The 18,726-nt window shown below is 42.3% G+C and overlaps 1 protein-coding gene across 2 annotated transcripts in view; it reads left to right on the top strand.

The window, feature by feature from the left end:
- The window catches only part of CNTN1 (contactin 1), a 212,403-nt gene that overhangs the window by 72,375 nt on the left and 121,302 nt on the right, over positions 1–18,726 (top strand). The window lies entirely within an intron of this gene.

Raw genomic sequence — 18,726 nt, 5'->3', positions numbered from 1 at the left:
AAGTTCTGAATCCTTTCCAACTGCATTTTTTGATGTGTAAGAACCAGTGAGCTTTGTTAGGAAATATTTTTTTCATACTGCGAAACTCTTGTTTTTTAGAGTAGCTTTGGATGTTCTTCGCCATTTAGGAATAGACTCATGACATTTGTATCATGTACGTTCTCTGAGAAATTTTAGGTATATCTAAGTTGTTCTTGATTCCTAGGTTTCCCTTTCCTGCACCACAGTGCTGCTCTGTATCTCTCTCATCTACAACATGCACATGCTTCCAGTGAAGAGACAAAGTGTGTCTACCCAGGCAGCAAATATACAAAGACTGTAGATCTGAAGCTCCGCTCTTGGTACTTTAGATCTGATCCCATGCTTGAATACCATATTGTTGTACACTATGAACTAGGGAATTTTTTTTATTCATAACATGTGTCTGAACATTATAAGTTGGACATATTTGTTCTCCGAACTAGGTAGGAACTTTGTTGATATTGCTGCTGGTTTTGTGTTGTTAAATGCCATTTACATCAAGATTTCCTGGCATACAGTAACATCAAACACACTTAAACTTTATAATACACTTTAACATTCAAGGGATTCTGTTTACAGTATCTGGAAGCCCAATCATTTCCCCATCATTCTGGTGCCTGCCTTTCTCCCATGCACAAGGGAGGACGTTATGGAATAAATGACTAATGCTAGATTCCAGTCAATCACAAATAAGTGGTGTTCTTCAGATCTGTGTTTTAATTCTCCTGAAAAGAAATCATATGATATGTTTAATTTAGTATTGACACTATCATTCATTGACCATAAGTAATGAAAGGCTCGATGTTTGATGGGCAAGCTCAATATGTAATGATGAACTATATAAAATATTTTAAAGTGTGTACCTTAAGGCACCTTGTTCATGTATTTATTATTATTTAATAAACAATAACAAGCTTGGTAGATGAAGGGAATGCTGTGGACATAGGATACCTTGATTTTAGTAAAGCTTTTGACAAGGTGCCCCATAATATTCTTAGTATACTAATGAAATGTGGACTTGACAATTCTACTATGAGATGGATTTGTAATTGGTTGACTGACTGAACTCAAAGGGTGCTCATCAATGGCTCATCTTCATCCTGGAGAGAAGTGACTAGTGGGGTGCCACAGCGTTCTGCCCTGGGCCCAGTGCTATTCAATATTTCCATCAGTGACTTGGATGATGGAACAGAGGGCATGCTAATCAAATTTGCAGATCACACCACATTAGGAGGGGTAGCTAATATCCCAGAGGACAGAGTTAGAATTCAAAATGACCTGGACAGATTAGAGAGCTGGACCAAAACAAACAAAATAAATTTCATGAGATAAATGTAAGATACTGCATTTAGGCAGAAAAAATGAAATTCACAGATATAGGATGGGTGACACCTGGCTTGACAACACTACATGCGAAAGGGATCTTGCAGTCTTAATAGACCACAAACTGAACATGAGTCAGCAGTGTGATACAGTGGCCAAGAAGTCCAATGTGATTCTGGGCTGTATCAATAGGAGTACAGTGTCTAGATCGAGGGTTGTAATTGTACCTCTCTATTCTGCATTGGTTAGACTTCCCCTGGAATATTGTGAAAAGTTCTGGGCCCCGCATTCCAAAAAGGACATTGACAAGCTGGAACGGGTCCAGAGGAGGGCAACCAAAATGGTAAAAGGTCTGGAATCCATGCCCTACGAGGAGAGACTTAGGGAGCTGGGTATGTTTAGTTTGGTGAAAGGAAGGTTAATAGGTGACATGTTTAGATAGCCATGTTTAGATATTTGAAGAGATGTCATGTTGGTGAGAGAGCAAGCTTGTTTTCTGCTGCTCCAGAGACTAGGACCAGGAGTAATGTGTTCAAGATGAAGGAAAAGATATTCCACCTAAACATCAGGAAAAACTTCCTGACAATAAGGGCTGTTGTACAGTGAAATGCACTACCTTGGAGTGTGGTGGAGTCTCCTTCTTTGGAGGCTTTTAAAGAGAGGCTGGATGGCCATCTGTCAGGAGTGCTTTGATTGTGTGTTCCTGGATTGCAGGGGGTTGGATTTGATGGCCCTTGTGGTCTCTTCCAACTCTATGGCCGTTTCTGCACAGCCCAAAAACAGCACCCTAGAGACAGTAAAAACACTGTCCCTGGGACGCTGTTCACATATCTGCCACTGCTGCACCACAGCAGCCCCATGCTCACCCCTTCCCAGTGGTGAGAAAATGCTGCTTTTAAAAAAAGCTTTTTGGAAAGTGCCATCTTCTCGCCAGCGCCATGCAAAGGGCACCAGTGTGAGGGCGCTGCTTTCAGGCACTGCCTGTTTGCATGGTTTGTTTACCTTGTCTTCCCTCTGAGACTCCGAAGCAAGAAGGGACATCCCGTGTGAGGGCAGCATGGGCATATCATTTCCTCCCTCTGGAGCCTTGGAGGGAATAAAAGGTAAACAAACCACACAGACTGGAGGTGGCTCCATGTGGATCTGCCTCTGCGGTTTGCAGCAGCTTTGGCGCCACCCGCACAGGACTGTGCAAATGGTCCCATGGCTCCACCAGCATAAATTATGCTGGTGGCTAGTCGCTTCTGCCACAGTGCAGAAATGGCCTGTGATTCTATGATTCACAGGGACCTTGCTGGTTCCCCTCTCCCTGTGTAAAGCCAAGATCCAGCTTTGCAAGCAAAGTCATGTGTGTGCCTATGGAGATGGGGGGAACTCTCCCCATCTTCACAGGCACCCTGTGAAGCTAGTGTAGTTTAGTGGTAAAGAATGGTGGACTCTAATCTGGAAAACTGGGTTTGATTCTTCATTCCACATGAGCATCAGGCTCTTATCTTGTGAACTAGCTTTGTTTCCCTGATCCCACACATGAAGCCTGTTGGGTGACCTTGGGCTAGTCACAGTTCTTCAGAACTCTCTTAGCCTCACCTGCCTCACAAGTTGTGGGGCAAGTAAGGAAAAGGAGTTTTTAATCTGCCTTGAGTGTCCCTGTAGGACAGAAAGGTGGTGTTTAAATCCAAACTCTTCTGCTGCTGCCGACAGGATCCAGCTTTTCAAACAGGGGAATGCACATGAGAAATGATAGAAGGTTTTCTCACGTATCCTTAGCAGAGTTGAATAATACACGCAGCAGAGTTGTTAAGAAAGTTACTTCTTTTTATATAGAGTTTAAAAAGTTAAAGCAGGCTACAAAACATATATACAAAAGAAAGCAGTAAAAAACTTGAGTGCACAAACATTGGCATAAAACATACTCAGCAATATTACGATGATAGAATCATGCACAGTAACGTGCATGAATAGAGAGAGAGTAGCAATGGTAGCAGTAGTAAGAATGTAGAAGCCAAGTCCCAATCAAGGAGCTGGTAAAGGTCACTCTAGTTAGGCAACTGCTCAGCATTAACCCAAGGATGCAAGTGGTATTGCTCCTACAAAACTTAAACATACATAGCTGCCAAATACTCTAACAAAGAGTTTCCCCATCTTCACAGGCACCCTGCTGGCCTACCCCCCACCTTTGCAAAGCAGGGGTTCAACTTTGGAAATGGGTGCTGGTGTGCCCCTGGAGATGGAGGGAACTTTCCCCATCTTCACAGGCACCTTGCTGGCTTCCCCCACCCTGCTTGCAAAGCCAGGATCCATCTTTGCAAACAGTGGGAGTGTGTGCCAGTTGAGATGGGAAGAGTTCTTCATAGGGACCCTGCTCCTCCCTGCTCCTTTGTAAAGTCAGGATCCAACTTTGCAAACAGTTTTCAAGAGCCTGTTGTGTTTTCTCACTCAACAGGCTTTATTGCTACTCTTTACATAATTTGTACAGACAGTAAAGAAAAGATGTTACAAATGAAACCATTTCAAATCTATCAGGTTGGATCCAGTGGAAAGGATTTCCAACAGAAAATGGAACTTTCTGCCTCTCCCATCTCTCTGCAGCAAAAAGTGCTCTCCAAAGTATCTGTCCAGGAACACAGCACACTCTTTCAGGAATAGCATTATTCATTAATCTACTGATGAGGTGGAATTGGTCAAAAATCCCCTAGTTTATATTAGAGGAAATCTGCCATTGGATCCAACCCAAAGCTTGAAAGCACAGTTTTAATTAAATGAGTGTTCATAATGCACTGTGGTGTGAGTCAGACGTTCAGAATAATTTGTAGGCATCCGCTTGATCTGCAGAGAAATGCCATGAATGAAACCATCCCAAACCGGGTTGTTGCATTGTGAAGCATCAAATTATAGATGTATAGAAAATAGTCTCCCTGCCTCTCTGATTATATTTCTTACAGTTTTAAAATGGCATGTGGACTTAATAGTTCAGGCAGAGACTTTGGTTGTGAAGAACTTTGTGTCCACTGAATCATCTTTGTGAAATTCAGCTGTGAACACCACACTATTTTAGGTCTTGGACACTAAACATGAATATTGATTAACGGGCTATTAAGGTCAGCTAGTAATGCAGGTCATAGTTACTTGTTTGGATGTGAGCTGAGATGGTGTTCTGGTTGGGAAGATACAAGACAAATTGATCAGAGAGGCTGTCTGACAAGAAGTTATTCCTTGAAAAGACTGCTGTGTTTTCAAGATTGCCTTTCTGACTGTCAACATATTTCTTTCTGCTCAGCCTGTATATTGGGAAATAAACTGATAATTGCAAAAACACTTAAAATCTCCAGTTCCCTTTGTTCCCAAGAAAAACAATCCAGGAATGTCCCATATGCACAAACTGTAGGGACTGGGAATCAGTGTAAAGTAATAGAATCTAAAGTTGTTTTCACAGCTAAATTGACCAATCCCAATTATTTCAGAATAGTAGTAGTAGTAGTAGTAGTAGTAGTAGTAGTAGTAGTAGTAGTAGTAACAATTATCATCTATTATTATTTTTGAAGCCTGTCTTGTGAGTCACTTTTTGAAACTAACATAGAGGTTTTTTCACAACAGGAATTATCCCCTACTGAGAAAAAGAATGAGCATTTTCAAACAATAGTATTTGTTTTGCCATTTTTATGAGAAACTGCAACAACGCAGATTAACAGCCATAAGAAATACAGTGCTGGTTAGGATTTGGGAGACTCTGGTTTGATAATCCACTCTGCCATAGAAGCTTGCTGGGCGATATTGGGCCAGCCACACATTCTCAGCTTAACTTACCTCACAGGATTGCTGTGAGGATTAAATGGAGGAGAGAACAATGGTATAAGTCACTTTGGATCCCCGTTGGAGAGACAGACAGAAATGAAGTAAACAAATAAAATAAAAAATAGCTTAATCCTAGTAAAGGATCAAACCTCTCTCTTATTTGGACTACTGTGTTGAGTGTATTAAAAGTGTGCACCAACTTTTTCCAGGTTTTTTTTTGGGGGGGGGGTGTTGTGTTTAATACACCCAAAACATTTTGAAAAGCCAATGAAATCTGAATCCCCATATTGATTTTTCACCTTTTTTTGAATAGTCAATTTTTTTGAGTCTATTAAACCATATAGGAAATCTTTGAGGGGCTCTGGGGAGGGGGTTGAGGTAGAGTTACCAAATTGGCAGCATAGTTGCAAGTGATTCTCCTTACAGGAACCCCAAGTTTGGTGAAGTTTGGGTCAGGGGGTCCAATTTGATGGGCTGCCAAAGAGGGTACCCCATCTGTTCTCCATTGGAAACTATGGAGAAAAACTATATGCTTATGAAATTGCATCCCCCAACCCACACTTAACCAGCTTCATTTGTCTCATGATTGGAGTCAAGCAATTTTACATCAGATAATTAAGCTGAGACAATTTTCCCCATCATTCTTACAATAGCAGGAGATTTTTTCACCTACATTGCACTCTTGGGAGAGTCTTTGTGGGGGTTTAGGGGTGCTGCTTATTGAGGTAGAGGCACCAAGTTTTCAGATTAGTTGCAAGTGCCTCTCCTAATGAGAGCCTTTGACTGGTTAAGTTTGGGTTGGGGTGTCTAATTTTACATGTATCAGAGGCGAATCTAGGCAAACTGGAGCCCGGGGACAAAACCTGAGCTTGGCACCCCCCAACTCCGTATGGGCAGCCACCCTCCCCCACCATGACCAAACAATGTTTTTTGCACCAGCTCACAAAACACCCCCCACCCCCAGCAAAACATACATGGCTTTCTCCCCACCAACTCTCTTTCCTAATTTTGTCCTCACACCAACCCTATGAGGCAGTGGCATACGTAGGCAAACTGGAGCCCTGGGCAAAACCTGAGTCTGATGCCCCCCCCATGGGCGGCCACCCTCCCCCACTGTGACCAGACAATGATTTTTTCCACCAGGTCATTCAAAGTCATCATCACATTATAGAACATGCCACAACTCACAAATCTGAACACAGCAATGGGCCATGCCATGCAGCAGAAATATTTTTTTGAAAACATTTTCAAAATGCTTCTGAAATGTTTTATTACTGCTATGAAAACATTTTATGGTGTTGTATCCACTCCCCCCAATTGGAGAAAACAGCATCACTTTCAATGTTATTTAAACTGGGGACCCCAGATTCTCCCTTTAAGGTGGATTTAAAAGGAGAATCTGGGCTCCCTAGTTTAAACAAATGATGCTGGAATCCACCCCCAAACAGCATCATTTTCAATGATGTTTAAGCTAGGGAGCCCAGATTCTCCTTTTAAATCCACCTTAAAGGGAGAATCTGGGGTCCCCAATTTAAACAACATTGAAAGTGATGCTATTTTGGGGTGGATTCTCCCCCACCTTGAAACAGCATCCCTTTCAATGTTTAAACTGGGGACCTCAGATTCTCCCTTTAAATCCATGCCCAAGGGGGTGGATTTAATAATAGTAATAATAACCTTTATTAGGCATTGAGAGAATAAAAGAAAGAAAGAAAACAATCATTGGCAGGAAGGGAGTGGATTTAAAAGGAGAATGTAAGGAACCTCGAAGGACTCGAAACAAGTAACTTAGAATAGTTCTTTATTTCATACACTTCAATGATCACACTACATGGAATGCAGATTCTGACCTTCCCGGGAATAGGCGGCCTCTTTTACGGGTAATGGAGCTCCTCCCATGCCTCCCTAACCCAATTCCCACGATGTAAGAAAGCAAGCTTCACACACATATATGATAAGTGCAAAAGCAAGGTTAACTTCGCAGCCACTCTGGGCACACAGCCCAGATCCTGGAATGTACCAAGGCCAGAATGCCTGAACAGAAACACACATCAACCCCCTACCTTACAAGAATCTGGGGAAATTTAGGGGGTCCCTGATGTCAGGGGTCCAATTATTAAAATAGTAGCACCAAAATTTCAGAGTATTTTCGTGAGCCCCTACTGATGATACCACCCAGGTTTGGTGAAGTTTGGTTCATGGGGTCCAAAGTTATGGACCCTCAAAGGTGTAGCCCCCATGTCCTGTTAGCACCCATTGGAAACAATGGGGATGGGGCACTCCCTTTGGGAGTCCATAACTTTGGACTACCTGAACCTAACCTCACCAAACCTGGGTGATATCATCAGAAGAGTCTCCTGAAAATCCCCTGAAATTATGGTGTTGCTCGCCTAAAACCTGTGCCTCCTGCAGGCCAAAAACGGAAAAAAACACTGAAAATACAAAAAACCCACACACGAACCTGCATTTTTTGCGCCGCCACAAGGGGACGCCCTGGGCAACTGCCCACTTTTCCCAGTGGGAGGAATGTTTCTGCTATAAGATAGGTTGTTAGCCTGAGAAACAGCTCCAAGCAGTGCAAATGGGTATTAAGCATGTAAATCTCTCACAAATCACCCCCTGCAAACATTTACTAAACATGTCAGCATCATCTCTCACGAAACACCTCCAGTGAAATCCACCCCCAAACAGCATCACTTTCAATGGTGTTTAAATTAGAGAGCCCAGATTCTTCTTTAAATCCACCTTCAAAGGAGAATCTGGTGCCCCAGTTAAAACAACATTGAAAGTGATGCTATTTTGGAGCGGATTCTCCCCCACCTTGAAACAGCATCTCTTTCAATGTTTAAACCAGGGGACATTCTCCCTTTAAGTCCATGCCGAAGGGGGTGTATTTAAAAGGAGAATCTGGGTAAATTTGGAGGGTGCCTGCTGTCGGGATGCAGTTGTTAAGCTAGCAGCACCAAACTTTCAGAGTGTCTTTAGGAGACTCTCCTGATGATACCAGCCAGGTTTAGTGAAGTTTGGTTCAGGGGGTCCAAAGTTACGGACCCTCAAAGGTGTAGCCCTCATCTCATATTAGCTCCCATTGGAAATAGGGGATGGGGCACTTCTTTTAGGAGTCCATAACTTTGGACCCCCTGAACCAAACCTCACCATAGTTGGGTGGTATTATCAGAAGGGTCTCCTGAAAAATTCCTGAAATTGTGGTGCTGCTAGGCTAAAAACTGCACCCCCTGTAGGCCAAAAACTGAAAAAACACTAAAAAACAAAAATACACGAACCTGAAATTTTTGCATCCTCCACGGGGGCGGGGGGGGTGCCCGGGGGCATGGGGTATCACATGTCCCTAGGCAAATACACCACTGACAGGCACCCAGTTTTCCTCCATTTGGGGGCCTATAAAATTTTCCTGTGTTTGGGGCCCCCTGATCCTATCTTCACCAAATCTGGCAGTTCTCATAAGGAGAGGCAGTTGCAGCTATGCTAAAATTTTTGTACCTTTGTTTTGAAAAACAGCCTGCTCCCCTGATCCAGAGCCCCAGAAAGATTTTCCATAGCGTAAGATTGGGCAGTTTAAGTAGAGGCACCAAATTTGCAGTGCAGTATAAAAAGTTGATGTATTCTCATGCAGTCATTAAACTAGAGGTCCCATTTAAGATAAATAGAATCATTAACCTTAGCTGAACCTTTGCAATATGCCAACATCTCATTTCTCAGTGGCAATTTTTAGTTTGGCAAGACCAATACCACAGCATTTGCAAATGCCAGGATATATATTGTCTCATGTTCTTCTGCCATGATCCTAGGCTTAGAGTGCATGTGGCGTATAAGCCCCAGGGAGACCTATATGAAAGTAGCTATCAGGTCTGTATTTCCCAGGACCTTTTTAGGCTTTGCAACTGGTAGAAGGGGATTTTGTGGGAAAACTGGGACCAATTTTGGAATGGTGCCTAGGGAGAAGGAATAAGAGGCCTTGCCCTAAAAAGGAGGCTGGTTCACTCTTAGGGAGCAGAGCTGGGGAGAGGCTGCCACACTGGAGGGTAAGTTGGTCTGAGGTCTAGTACCAGTAGACAGCTTAGGACAATAAAAATGGATGTGTTAGGTTGTTGCTGTTTTTAGTTTGCTTACCAGCCTTTACTGATCTTGTCATCCTATTTGTGGCTTCAGTTATTAGACCTCTTTAATAAATGGTTTGTTACTCTGCTTTGTGTCCTCAAGCCTCATTTGGTCACCTAGAAGGTATACTCTTTTGGGAGAAGAAGCAGTTGGGACACTGAGGGTGTTCTGGGCCCTCCCGAGTTACACCTGCACCAGAATTGTGGCAGCCAATAGAGATCTCCTTTTACCCCACTTGTGACAGCATCATGCTGCATTTAGCTGATCTTTATCTTGACAAGTAGAACCAATAGAAATGCCAACAAGATCCTACTTAATTATCATTCACTACAATAGTGACCCTAACATCTTTTTGTGAACTACTATTTGTAAACCAGCCATTACTTTGGACTGTCCATGTTAGCCCGATCTTGTCAGATCTTGAAAGCCAAGCAGAGTGGCCCTGGTCAGTACCGATAGGGAAAAACACTGATGATGTCCAACCCAACTCTGTTTTTCTTTTGCTTTGAAACCCTATGAGGTTGCCATGTCAGCTGAAACTTGATGGCACTTCAGACAGATATATATGGGAAACCTTAGTAGTTTTTCTTTAACTTAATTTTTTTCTATAGATAAATGTTTAGTTAGATATCTGGATTGCCAGCTCTGGGCTGGAAAATACCTGGAGATTTTAGGATGGAGCCTGGGGAGGGCAAGGTTTGGGGAAAGGAGGAACCTCAGGAGGATATGTTGCAATAGAGTCCATCCACTAAAGCTATTTTCTCCCGGGTAACTGATGTCTATTATCATGAGATTAGTTATGATTATGGGACATTCTAGGCCCCATGTGGAGGTTGGCAACACTATTTAAAACATCATTCAGACAACATTCATAAGCCATGGGTTGCCATGACAGGCATGAATACAGCTTGTTTCTTATGTCCATGTGTGCCCCTCGCTGTTCTGCCTCCTCTTGTGTGTTGAGTATGATTAACAGCATCTCTAACATACAAATATAGGTGCCTTGATTACTAGAACTTGTTTGCTATGCTGAATCCAATTCAGCTCAGTGTTGACTTAGATGGGATGGGGTGGTCTATAAATTTAAATAATAAATAAATAAATAAAAATAAGAATCAGTTTGGAGGAATAAATATTGCACTTCTAAGTGTCTGCATTTGTATGCCATGGGAAGCAATCCAGGAAACTTGAATCAGAGAAGGGAGCAGAAAGTGGAACACAGAAGAGCAACATTTGTGCCCATTGCAGCAAATCATGACTTAACTTCATATCTGAATGTAGCCTTGAATATTTAAGCACAGAAAATGTTTCCTATGAATATTTTATATTTTTTAAATTGTTTTTGTATTTTGTTTCAATATATTCTGCATTGCAAAACCAGTGTACACTCTGCTGTCGTAAATGCTGCTTTGCGACTAGACACAGGCCTCATGAGAGTAGACAGTACAGTGTGTGTGGCCATACTTAACTGTTGGCTCAGCGTATCTTTCCTCCCATTTGGCCTTGCTCCACTGGTTGTGAGTGATGACTTTCAGTCTGCATGGAAACAGGCAGTGGTATCTAAAATTTCATCCCTGGGTTTTTCTTCACAGCTTTTACTCAGCATGGGTTATGAACTGGCCAAAGAAGCCAATTATCAGCATGCGGCAGACACAGAACAGACATAGAGCACCAATTCTATCTAACCAGGTCTCCAACTTTTTATTGCTAGTGAATTCAGTAGGAACTCTGTCTCTTCTGTGGCATATTTAACTCATCTTGAAATACCTAAATATCGCAGAGCTTTTACTTTTACAATGCCATGCCCCCCCTTCAGCAGTTCTTGGAGGCCAATACAGGAAGATTTTTTATTGGGAGAGACAACGTCCCTGTGAATCTGGACACATAGAAACAATAGAATATAGGTTTCTCCAATGTCAGTATTATAAAAATATGCATTCTATTTTTATTTTGCCACTGCTGCACAGATTTCCAGGTCACACAGGACTATTTTATACTTCAATGCTTCTTACAGATACTACTCCTGATATAACATACAACATTGCCACATTTTGTGCAACAGTACTTGAAATACATCATAGGATAGTGTTGCGTTGCAGTGAATTAGCAGAGTAAATAATAGGGCAGAGATATGAGTGAGTTGTTTAGTAGAACTTTACTAGATAACAAAATAGAGTTACACTAAATATAGGAACAGCAAACTCTATATATGCAAGTTCTCTGTCAGGGTGTTTGTGCAGTCTATGGCCCCTTCTGCATCGGCCAATAAATCCAGGCTGGGGAAAGGGAAAAAACCATTCCTGGGGGGTGGGGTTCATACTGCTCCCTCCCCTAAAGCAAGGCCACCCCATGTTATCTCCCTGAAACAGGTTATTCGAGAATTGTGCTATCCACAATTCTTTTGATTTAACATGGGTTGCAGCTGCTCACGAGTGAACTGCTGCCCGGGAAGCGCAACCACGCTTCCCTTTGTTGGTAGAGGTCCAGCCTCTCAGCTGTGTAGCCATGCAGGATCACAGGGATGGCAGCATGGCTGTGGGGGTCCATGCCTGCCTGCCTGGGTAGCTATGCAGCTAAGGGAGGTAAGTACCAAACAAAAAATGTGCCTCCATGTGAAGGCGCGACAGCAACCTGCATTGTGTCCGCGGGCTCCATTTGCTGCATGCACGGAGGCATGCAAATGTGAAAACAGGAGAGCAGGTTACTTTATCCTGATTGCAAGCTGAACTGCCTGTGCTGTGTGGAAGGGGCCTGAGTGTGCCTGGGTTTCTGCTTCTCTTTTGCTGGAAGAAGAAATCAGAGAGATATTTTCAGAAGCTTCGTGATTCCAGGCATGTGACTTCAGTATTCTACCCATGCTAGCAGCAAAGACCATTGTGGGAGAGATGAAATGGACCCTAGCAAAGCGTCGAAGAGGAAGCATCTCCCCCTGCAATGGGCTTTAGTTGGGCTGTAGCGGCCCCCACACTTCCTTGTGGTGCACCACTTACTGTGGCTTGGGAATGGGAGAGGTGTGGCTTGGGGTAGGTGGGAAAGTGAGGATAGGGGGAGGGGTGGAGAGGAGTGGCTTGAGGTGGGGGGAGGGTGGCAAAGTGAGTGTTGGGGTGGGGAGGGGACAAGATGAGTGTTGGGGTTGGAGTAGGGTTGAAAGATGTGGGTAGGGATAGGGGAGGGTGGGAAAGTAAGTGCTGGGATGGGGGAGAATTGAAAGGTGTGGGTAGGGGTGGGGGTGGGCAGCAAAGTGAGTGCTGGGGTGGAGGGAGGGTTGAAAGATGTGGTTAAGGGTGGGGGAGGTTGGCAAGTTGAGTTTTGGGGTTGGGGAAGATTGAAAGGGGTGGGCAGAATGTAGATGGTTAGGGTGGGAGGGGCTGCTGCTGCTGGGCCCTACACAGCCTGACTGCCCTTGGGGATGGGTGGGAGAAAGTGGGGGCTCTCCTGCCAGGCCCCATGCGACCTGGCTGGACTTGGTGTGAGTGGGAGTGTGTGCTCCTGCTGGGCCCTCACAGCCCAGCTGTAATTGGGGGGTGGGTGGGAGCGGACTGAACAGCCTTTACCAGGCCAAAAACTAACCGCTCTGCAGGTGGCAGTGGCCAATGAGAGTGCATTGGGTCTCTGTCTGTCCTGCACCGTAATTGGCTAAGCTGGGCAGTGGTGGGATTCAGCAGGTTCGCACCACTTTGGCAGAACCAGTTGTTAAAATGGTTCTTGGAAACAACCAATTGTTAAAATAACTTGAATCCCACCATCGGAACCGGTTGTTAAATTATTTGGATCCCACCACTGGCTAAGGGTTCATCGTCGATTAGTTCGATAACCAATTATGTATTGTTAGATTAGATACTCAATAGTTAACTCTTGCTTGACTGAATGAAGCAGGTACTTGTAAAATTCTAACAGATCGTCTGTGCTATATATCAGGTTTAATGAATATTAAAGTTGTCTTACCAGCGTATACTGTGATTTGATAGTTATAGTCTATCTAACAATTTCATTGTTCTGTTATGCCTAACCCCCTTTTTAGTTTTAAAGTTTTTGTTTCCGTTTAATATTTAAGTTCTTATCCCCTTTACTTTATGTTCCTGTACCTTTTTTGTGTTTCCATTTTTCCAGCAGAAATATATATTTATTGTTTCAATATAACATATATTTTAATTGGCTTTATTTTATCTAGCTTATGCTGGTCTGCAAAAACAAAAATAAAGATTGACTGACTTTTGTAATTGCCGGAGTTCTCTGGGACCCACTTGGAGGTTGGCAATACTCTTAAGACATTATTTCAATATATTGCAAAACCAGTGTACCCTCTTTGGGCTCTAAATAAATAGCTTAGGTTGTATATTTCTTCAACCTAGAAAGTTAAATGCTAGTATATATTTAAAATCCTTGCTGTGGTGATATATACAGTTGTTTAGACATTAATTACAATGCAGTCTAATTTGCTGCTAGCAGAATTTCAGACTTTTGTGGCACAGATCTTATTGACAAGTATGAATGTTGACATCATGGAATAACCCAATGATTGGCTTCTGTGTCTGTGAATTGACAACATTCCAGCATGTGAATAAGAAATAAAGCAGAGCAAGATAATTTGTGCAGGCGCTCTGAGAACAGCTGATGATGTTCTCTTTGTAAACTCACACTATCATAAGTGAGGCTACTGGGCACTAGAGACAGGGATTTTTTTCTGCCTTAACTACCATCTTCTAAATATTCTTCCCCACCCTTTAACTTCCAGGACTTGTTTTAAAAAAATGCTGCTTATTCTATAGGATTTTGAAATTGAATACATTGCCTTGCATGTACTGTCCTGCATTCTTGTGTGTAATATCACTTTAATTACCATCTTCTGACCTAACTTTAATTACAATAATTAAATTGCCCAGATTGGTCTTTATTAAAGGAAGTGACACAATTTCTTTTTTCCCCCAGTGTTTTTCCCTATATTTTTAAGCTTTATGTTGGTCTTAGCATGGGCTTTCAGGGAATTTTTCAAGTGTGACTAATCAATCAATCAATCAATAATTAATCAATAAATGCAACAACTCTGTTTGAGACCAGAGAATCTACCCAACAAATAACTCAGATTGCACCATTCCTAAAACCAGGATTAGAACTTTGATGCCACTTAAAAGGATTGATGCCTATGACGAATGCTGCTGTTGATCCTTCAGGTTTGATTTCAGATTTTGTTGTCAGATAATTTATGTCTTTTTTTGTTTGTTACATTAGTCTTAATTGCTAGACAGTCTGCAGCTCATAACTGTTATACTGCTAGACTGTGTGTAGCCATCTGAGGGACAGAAGCACTTAATTTTTTCCCCAAGATGAGCTCTGATGGCTAGACAATTCCGGAAAGATGGGGGTGGGTGGGATGTATGGCAGAGGAAGGCAGATTAGCACAAAGGTCTACAAGATGTAGGTGTGCTTGTTGTCTTTCTAACCTCCTTCCCATCCTGAGGAATGACTGTGTGCAGTGGGGAGAGGGACAGAGAAAGTAGGGGGAACTGACTTGGGGAAAAGAGAAAGTGAAAGAAGGGAAGGAGAGCTGGATGCAAAAATGGAGAATTCCTCCCTCCCTGCAAGTTACTTATAGGTTCCCACTTGTAATAATAATATCCTAATAATATTTTCACAGCAGTCCAAAAAGGAAGACTACTCTTGTTTCAGTGTTCAGTATGTATGGCCCTTCTGTTTTCTGAACTTGAAGTGGAAGGTGAGGAAAGCAGTCTATCTTGCAAAAAGTGGTATTTTATACATTTATAGTTTACAAAATATTGCCTTAATCCAGTATTTATACTCTGTGACCTGGTCATGCCCCATTTAGAAGATCAATCAGTAACCTCACTTGCAGGCTGTTTTGCCCTGTGGTGAAGATTGCAAAGAAAAGCTGTTTCTTTGCTACCATTGTCAGTTCAGTGTCATATAGTGGTTTCTCTGGTGAAAATGCAGAACTTCAAGGTAACTATCTAAACTCTCAGTTGCTGTACTTGACCTATTTGTTAGCATACATACAAAAATTAATTTCTGTTTTATCTTCTCAATTCACAATATATATATATATATATAGTCCATTGTAGAAATGGCTGGTTGTATCTGGAAGACAGTGAGTAGTTTCAACTGTTTTGGTAGAGAGTGCTGTGATATCATTTTTAAAGAAGCCATCCCTGGATCCTACCACATTTCCATTTACCATCTGGTCACCAATATTTAAATCCATTTTAGTGTGGTTTGCAGAGCCAGTTCCAAGTGTTGATGGGCCTTAATCAGATTGCTGAGGACTCTCTCCTCCCCTATCCCCATCACCAGGACCCCTTCTCACACTTTCCTTCCTAACCTCACCTGTGTATCCTCCACTTGCTGATTCTTTTTTCCCTTGTCTGCTCATGACCTCTCCCACAGCCATTTACACACATTTTTTTCAATGGCACTGGGAGGTGTGTATACCTGGGAATGCCACTGCTATGACTGTAACCATCTGCACACTCTGACAGTCCTGAGCAACGCAGGTAGCATAGGAGGTGTGACACTTGCAAGCAAGTTGGTGAGAGAAGAGTACACAGGAAGGTGACAGATGAGGTATATGGGCATGTTTCAATAGCTGTTGGCCCTGACAGAAGCCCTGGGCCCTGGTAGATGTCCTGCCTCAGAACACACGCACATGCCACCCTGCTTTTTTGATTGGCCCAGTTAACAATCCTGTCTTAAGAGATACAATTCTTTTATTGTTTGTTGTTTTCAATAATAATTACCATAGTGACCCTTTAGCTTACCTTATAGCATTAGACAGTGGGCCCACTGTATTCCACTGTTTCTATTCCTACCAGACAAAAGTTCCACAGGGCTCCATGTTGTCTCCCCTGATATTTGACATCTGATATGAAACCCTTGGAAAGGTAATTCAGAAATCTGTGTTGAGATATCATTATTTTTTCTTTTCCACTTTTTATTTTCAATGGAACAGAATTTTGCATAACAATGACACAGAAAAAATATTTTTACAATATTACAGAAAAAGATACTATCATAATTAATAGCAACATGCTCATTGATAATCCAGTTGATTAACATTTTTCTTGACCATATTGCAAAGCAGTGATCTTAATCAAGACATAACTCCTGGACTTTCCCTAGCCATTCTTGGAATAGTCCTCTCCCCCACTCAAAACCTCCCCAAACCCCAGCAAGTTGCTTTTAGTGCATTAAGCCTTAAATTTGAGGCTTTTTTTTGGTATCATTGCCACAGTTTGAGATAGAGGTTTTGGGAAACCGGCATAAAATATCTGGAGAGCTTCTGATACATGATCTTCCAGTTGGACTGTGCCTTAAACACTCCCACAAGAGGTGACTGAAAGAGGTGCTGTATTTACCAGAGGTTGGTGGGGGAGTTGTACATTTTGGCAGTATTTAGGAGGGAACAAATGCCACCCTATCATTTTTCTAGCTTTTTATCTTAATAATAAGCAGACTGAAAAAGTAGGATCTATTTAAAATAGATGCTTCCATACCTCTTTACTGATATTTCGCAAGTCATATAGCAAGGCTTTTTATGCAAGGTTTTGAGAGCAAGCAGAATTCTAGAGGTTATCTAGAAGTTATTTGTTCCATTTTGTTGGAATAGTGCTTCACATTCTGTGGTGAGACATTATTAATATGCAGAAAACACCCCACTCGGTTATTTTCATTCTTCTAGTTGAGGCAATGGAGATTCGGGTAGCCCCATCCAAATCCGGAGGCAGTGGGCCATGGTGCCAATGCAGCACCCCCACCACCACCTTCAGAAGGGCTTTTTGGTGACTCAGGGAACAGGGAAAAGCCCTGGATCTCCTCATCACTGAAAAGCTCCATAGAGTTGAATAGACATAGGCTGCCAAAAGGCAAGCGTATGTCTGTGCCACCCTACTAGTCCTCACTCCCAGTAGAGAGCTGACTAAAGTCGGCTACGTCCCCAGTAATTCCCTGGTCCGCCCCCTTCCATGCTGGTGTCTGAGAGGGATGTCAGTGCAGCCCTGCTGCAGGACAAACTCTCAGGTTCTGCCCCAGAAAAGGCAAATGAATTGGCATGAGGGAGCACCACTCCCAGTAGCCCTTCCCCCCCGCCTCCTTTGGATGGGGCAGTAAGTCAGTAATGAATCAGTCATGTGATATGTTTTTAACTAATCATACAGGTCTACAGAAATATTTATTTTTATTTATTTTTTATGTAATATTTTATGCCACTTTTCCATCCATATAGGGTCCCCAAGGTGGCAAACATCGAAACATTAAATCACTTGAAAATTAAAATGTTTAAAATTAATTCAGTAAAAATATCTAAATACATTAACATACTATACCAAAACCAGTGAGGAGAGCCAACATCAGTTATTTGAGGTATGCAAATTGAATTAAAAAAAAAGAAATGTTCACCTGCTGGCAGAAGACAACAATAGAAGGAGACAATGTAGGGAGGGAATTCCAAAGTTTTGACAAACCCATGAAGGCTCTTTCTTGAACTGCTATCCATTTAGCATTAGATGCCAGGAAAATCTGAAGCAGGGCCTCTGGCATGGATGGGTTGGTTCATATGGGAGAAAGTGTCCTTGACATTCCAAATTATTATCCCCTTCCCAATGGCTACACATTAGACCTTCAACTCTGTTCTGTTTCATAGGGATTTTGTATAGAAGTATAGCTTGGGCTGGAAGAGATGAGATTTATAGTTGCAGATAAATATCCGTCTGTAGTCTCACTTGTATGTATCCAGCTATTCACAGATTTTATGAAATGGGAATTTCTTCATTTTACTTCAGCAGACAGCTCTCAGAATCAACACAGAGGGCAAAGTGGGGGTCTGCAGTGAAAGGAGAGAATTGGCAGAAATCACCTCCTCTTCTTCCAAATCCTTAAGTTTCTTTTGGGCTACATAGTTGTATGTGTACTTAGTAGTGCATATCTAATACTAAACTAGCTGGTCCCCATGAGGATAACAAATTTTTAAATTGTTAATGGGAAGAAGTGGTGGTGGAAGAGAAGTCAGCCTTCTCAAGCCCCTGAAACTTTACGGAATCATGGAAGGGAAGATTTTGGATGGAGGAGATAAGATTTCCAAATTATTCAACCAATTGCTTGGTTTGTTACAAGTTCCCAGTACTAGCCTATGTATTTGTAGCACTCCTGAAATGAGCAAGTGGAAGACAAATTAGAGTCTTGGCTACTACACAGGCAGCTACTATACAGTGGAACAATTGTGCTGTCATCTTGTGGAATTTGTAGAGATAACCAGGCAGGACATGTTTAGAAAAAATGAAAAAAGAGAAGGTGATACAGCACTTTTATCCCAAAAGGCTGAGATAAAAGGTTTAGATTAAGAAGGCTGAAATATAGAAATCTCAATGCATGTGTTCTGGGTTTGCATTTCAGTACTGTAGAAATAGACACCTGGATCTGCTTCTGATATGGGTTGGAGCAACTGTTTGCTGCAGTGAGTCAGTG

Source organism: Sphaerodactylus townsendi, linkage group LG06 (genome assembly GCF_021028975.2).
Source record: "Sphaerodactylus townsendi isolate TG3544 linkage group LG06, MPM_Stown_v2.3, whole genome shotgun sequence".
In the NCBI taxonomy this organism is placed as follows: Eukaryota; Metazoa; Chordata; class Lepidosauria; order Squamata; family Sphaerodactylidae; genus Sphaerodactylus; species Sphaerodactylus townsendi.
Note: the sequence above shows the minus strand (reverse complement) of the source record. Positions and strands in the feature narration are given on the sequence as shown.